Source organism: Meles meles, chromosome 3, assembly GCF_922984935.1.
Source record: "Meles meles chromosome 3, mMelMel3.1 paternal haplotype, whole genome shotgun sequence".
In the NCBI taxonomy this organism is placed as follows: Eukaryota; Metazoa; Chordata; class Mammalia; order Carnivora; family Mustelidae; genus Meles; species Meles meles.
The window spans coordinates 21,568,727-21,574,884 of NC_060068.1; the positions used below are offsets into that span (position 1 = coordinate 21,568,727).

Below are 6,158 nucleotides of genomic sequence, written 5' to 3' on the forward strand. Positions count from 1 at the left end.
ATGCAAAACGTGCCCTCCCCATTACCCACCACCTGTTCCCCCAACCTCCCACCCCTGACCCTTCAAAACCCTCAGGTTGTTTTCCAGAGTTCATAGTCTCTTATGGTTCACCTCCCCTTCCAAATTTTTTTTTAATAAACATATAATGTATTTTTATCCCCAGGGGTACAGGTCTGTGAATCGCCAGAACTACCCTATGACCCAGCAATTGCACTACTGGGTATGACAGTGGTATTTCTTAAACCATTTTGATATTAGGTACTTTCGCAGGGCCTTCTTTATAGCCCCCACAACCTCCTTGTTTCTAAGGCTATAAGTTAAAGGGTTCAGCATGGGTGTGAGGATAGTATAGATCATGGAGAGACTTGATCTAGTACTGGGGTGCGGGAAGAGCCAAGTGTCATCTACATCACTATTGCTAGTCCCAGGTAGAGACTCACTACAATAAAGTGAGAAGAGCACGTGGACAGGAATTTTTTTCCTCCCCTCAGGAGAGTTTCATTTAAGAACAATGAGGACAATTCGAATATAAGTCACTATTAAGCTAAAGGGTGTGAGTATAAATATAATACTTAGCATGAACAACACCATCTCATAATCTGAAGTGTCCTCACAGGATAGCATCAGGATGGCTGGTATCTCACAGAAGAAGTGATTTATTTTCTTCAGAACATAGACAGGAAAATGCATGGTGTAGATGGTTTGAATGAGTGAATTTTGAGCAGCTCATGATGCCACTGCCCTTAGCAAGCAGACTTTAGGGTTTGTGATGATTGTGTAGTGAAGGGGGTTACAGACAGCCACAAATTGGTCATAGGGCATAAAAGTTAGGAGGAAATACTCAGTGCCACCTAAAGTCAGGCAGAAGGACATTTGGACTCCACAGCCAATGAGAGAGATGCTGTGCTTTCCCAAGGAATGGTCAATGACCATTTTAAGGAACAAAGATGGAAATATAGAACAAATCAAACATGGAAAGTTGGTGGAACAAGAAGCTTATGGGAGTGTGGAGGTAGGAGTCCACCCAGATCAGAAAGATGAAGATAGAGTTTCCTGTGAGGGTAATAACGTAGACCAGAAGGATGAGGTAGACCAGGAGGCTGGCATATTGGAACTCAGGGAAGAGTCCCAAGAAGATGAAATCTGTAGTGGATGCATCATCTATGTTTACCATATCTCGCCTTCATTGGTGACAACTGATGTGTAGAAGAGGAAAGTATGGGCCATCCATTAAATTTGATGTCTTGTTATGAACCTCTTATTTTAGGCTTGATTTATTTTTTCCTATCCATTCTTTCTGCAACATCTTGACAGACCCAAATAGCATTTAAAATATCTTGGGAAACTAGAAAGTTGGGAACATATGGAAATTTGGGGAGAGTGGCACACTTAAAGAAAGCATGGGATGTCTGTGTTTTTCCCCAAATACATTACCATACACATCACTCCCATCTAGATGTTATTTTTTTCTTTATTCTTTATTTTGTCTTTTAATAAAAAACACGCTATCAAGTTAAAAATCTTGAAGTTTGAATGTAGTAAACTTCTTATTTGCTAAATATTAATGTAATTATTTCACTCTGTTATGTAAAAATTGTTCCATATTTATGTAATTGTAGTACTCACCAAAGAATTTTTTTTAAGATTTTATTTATTTATTTGACAGAGAGAAATCATAAGAGAGGCAGGCAGAGAGAGAGGAAGGGAAGCAGACTCTCCGCCAAGCAGAGAGCCCAATGCGGGACTCGATCCCAGGACCCTGAGATCATGACCTGAGCCGAAGGCAGCGGCTTAACCCACTGAGCCACCCAGGCGCCCCCTCACCAAAGAATTTAAAACTCATTTTTTTTTCAAATTTCCTAAGACAATGAGTCTCCATAATTTTTTGGCCTCACTTTAGTTTTTGACTTGTCAAAGAAACCATTTCCCCAAGTGTTTTGTTAGATCATTCTCTGCTCTGTGTAATTTATCTCCTTTGTCAATCTTTTATAGCCATTTCAGAACAAACTACATACTTTGCATGACAAAATGAAAATTTGGGACCCCTTAGTTCAAAGTTATTAAGAATTTCAAAACAGCAACAGCAAAGGAAGAATCACAATACCCTTCTAAGGACAGAATTTAGTATAATTTCATGAATTACATTTATCTTGATCTTAAGGGATTCAAGCTTCTAGAATAACGCATCAATCTGACATATTCTGAGCTCATTTCTGTGTTTCCAACTTCTTAAACACTTTCATCAGCTATCCTGACAACACTTCCAATTTATCATGCCAAAACTGATATTAGCTCCCATCTCTTACATTATATTATTTCCGCCATTTCCATTTCGTTACCACAAACATTCAAGCTTAACCCTTGAGGCCACTTTTGATTTCTTTGTTTTCTATGTTTAATCAGTTATTCGAACAGGCATACTAAACTCTCAGTATCTCTAAGACACATATCTCCTTTCTAAACCTATTATTTCACTCAATTCTAAGTTTTCAATACCCATTCTCCTTACTTTCTACACTTTTTTTTTTTCCCTTTCAAATCATTCCCATCTAAAAACACATCAAGACCAAATCACTTTCTGGGGCAATTTTTGAAATGTTCTCCATGAACTAGGGGATTGTTTAACAATACTTATATTGGTATGCAAATACTCAACGAATTTATGACTAGTTTACCTGGCTTGCTTGCTCTTTCTTCTTTCTTTCTTTCTTTCTTTCTTTCATTCTTTCTTTCTTTCTTTCTGGTTCTTTCTTTCTTTTATTTATAACAAACTTTCATTTTTTTCCTTACAACAACTTAAACTACAATCATCTAAAAGGTCACAATGTTTTTCATTTCCATGCAGGTACTTGCACAGTTTCACTTCCATTTAAGCTAAACTTTCTTTAACATGACCTATATTAAACCTTTCCAATTATTTAATTTACTGATCACATGTTAGCATCTCTCTGAAGCTTTCTCAAAACTCTGCCCATCCTCTGCCAAATCAAAATTTGATATTTTCTTCTAAATTTTGACAATGCATATTAAACTGTCCTACCAGTGGCACATTCAGAGTTAACCATCTTATTAAATATTTTGTTCCAGGTGTGCTTGGGTGGCTCATTTGGTAAGCATCTGACTCTTGGTTATAGCTCAAATGATAATCTTATGATTCATAAGATCATGCTCTACATTAGGCTCCATGCTAAGCAGGAATCCTCGAAGACTCTCCTTCTGCCCCCTCACCCCAGTATCCTTGCTCTCTCTCAAAAACAAAAACAAACAAACAAAAACCCCTAAATACTTAAAAATACATAATAAATAAATAAACAAAAATAAATAAATAAACAGTTCTCTTGAACTTCAATATTTGTAATGAAGAAGTAACTAATATATACATTTTATAATTCTTATGAAGTGATCCTTGAATAGAATTTTATAGGATGGATCATAAACTGGATGAGTTTATTAGTTAGTGTTGAAATGTAGATGGTTCAAGATTATTACAGCCATGCTAGCATTCACTTTTGCAAAGAAAACTCATCAAAATGAAATATTTCTTTACTTTGTTAATTTTGACACTCGATATGTGTTTGCCAGCTGTCAGACATGGCCCAACTTTAGACCAAAAATAATTCATGAAAAAGGGAGTTAGAGTCTAAGGATTTATAGAATAAAGAGAAGGAAGTGGAAATGGATTAATGGTTGTGGAATAATAAGGGGAAGAAGTAATGTTTTAAAAAAAGAAACGAAAGGAAATGGAAGGAGAAAAAATGTCAACTAAAATAATGCCCAGTTTTATTCTTTTTTCTAATTTCTTTTTATTCCTTTTTATTTCTTTTCAGTGCCAGTTTAGTCTTATATGATATTATCAATACATAACAAATATTAATACTATGAAAACTTTACATGTGGGCCACTTTAGAGGCTCTAAGACATAGATCACACTAGTTAATTGCCATTAATTATTTATGTGAGCTAACAAATAATTGAATTAACAATCAATTAACTATTATTTTATTAATTAACAATTAATTAATTGATTTTTTTGTTTTAACAAGATATCTTTATGGCTTTGTCACAAAGTTTCATCCATGAGAAGGATGTTTATTCTAATATGTATGACAGTAAATTACTTTCAAGAATACAAAAGATGTTCTCAATGTCACAAAAATTAAGAGGATCAGAATTAAAAATCTGAAAAATTTTGACTACTCTTTTTGATCTATTTATACCTTGTTTACCGAGAAATGTGAACCTTCTAGGAAGAGCGGTGGGGACAGTGTTTACCTACATAAATTCATACACTCACAACCTCAAAATGAGTAAGAGTTATGACTTCATCAGGTCCATACTAACCAACAACATTTTTCCAAGTTTAGCAACGGAATTGGACTAGATCCTGGAATGCAAATTCCACTTCCAAAAACAGTAGATATGATATTTTTAGTTTACAAACTCCTTTAAAACTAGAAACTGTTATTGAAACTAATGGACATTTGTCATTAGCATATATAAAACAAACAAAGCCACCGGGTTTGGATCAATGGCTTTTTAATTGAGATTAATTTATTTTGGTCATTTTATGTCATAGTCAAAATAAAACATGAGGTTGTCGCACATTAAAGATGAAGGAATAATGCAATAACACTGCTAACGAGAGGGAGAAAAAAGAATGAAATGGATAGGCTCTTAACTGAAGTTCTGTCAATGTTTTCACTGCTGTGCCCACATACCCAACCTCTAACACTTTAAATTTGTCAGCAACTAACTCAGAAATTGAAAACCAGGATATGCTACTTTTAGTATCAGTGGCCTTCATGTTCTTTCCACAGAATCCTGAGATAGTTGTCACCTGGTTGCTTTTGGTGTATAACGTTTTTAAAATATTCCCCTGATCTAATCAAAAGCTGAGCTCCTCTCCAACTCATCTTAATCTCTACTGGAGTTAAATTAATGAGGGCATGGTAAAAAGAGCCTCTTCTCATTATTTCATTCAGCAGAATGAGACCCAGGAGGCTTGTGCCCCAGGATACCTAATAAGGGCATGATGGGATGGGACATAGAATATTTATAGAGACTGTAGAAGTTACCCAATTCAACCTCTTACCAAATAAGGTGATATTTGTACCAACAGACCCAGGAAAGTAAATGGTGAGGTTTTACTTACCAAACATTAAGTAAACTTACTAAGAATTTCATAAATACTAATTAAAGAAATAGCTGTATAATATTAGTATCATCTCCATTTTTCAGAAGTGGGGCCAGGTAATTTTCCATACAACTGTTAAGGAGAGATTCACCTCTCAAACCAGGGTATAGTCAGCTCTACAGCTGGTCTCTGCTGCTTCTAAAATGCCATTGGAGCTCAGGGATGATTTTCTCTTCATAAATCCTGTTCAAAAGGACCCAAGATGAGCAGGACAATTCAAATGTTAAAGATAATAAAGTGGAGAATCAAAGTCCAACCAAAGTAAAGCGTGCTATAGGCTGGTTAGAAGCAACAAAGATGTAAATAGTGACATTGGAAGAGCAGGAAGGGGATAGTGCATATCGATGCATCACTGAAGTGAGTCCAGAATAAAATCGGGGATGCTGCAGAAATGTTGATAAGATACTCATGATTGTGCCAGTGTAAGGAATCATTAGTTACTTAAAATTTATAAATCAACAGCTTTCAGGAAGTCGTTTGTGATGTTTCATTATTCTCACCTCTTTGAATTTAGTTTCTACTCATTCAACTTTCTCCACCTCTAGCCCACAAGTTTCTTGAGTGCTATGATAATGTCTTATTTACCTTGATGCTGAGTTTATGTTTAGAATCATTCCTGGAACATAAAAGTTACTACTAAATGATAATGAATAAACCACAACTCTAAGAAGAAAATATTATTATTTCTACTTTTCTGATAAGGAAGTTGATGAAATTTTCATAGATCTGCCCAAGTATGTGACATATACTGAGTCCATAGTTTGTGCTTTGTCATTGATGAGGGAACAGAAGGCTGGCTGAGGACAAAACAGAAGGCTGACACCTTGCAACCTCCTCGCCCCCCCCCACTCCTGGGTGGGACATATTAAGACATTCTTTAGGAATATCCCACCCATCTTAATGTTAATACCTTGCTAGAGCGCAAAACAACCTTGGCAATGGCAAGGCCTCTGGTATCTGGTAT

The 6,158-nt window shown here is 35.8% G+C and overlaps 1 pseudogene; it reads right to left on the reverse strand.

Moving 5' to 3' along the window:
• Positions 1-213: 213 nt before the first annotated feature.
• Positions 214-1,174, reverse strand: LOC123939155 (annotated as a pseudogene).
• Positions 1,175-6,158: the final 4,984 nt, after the last annotated feature.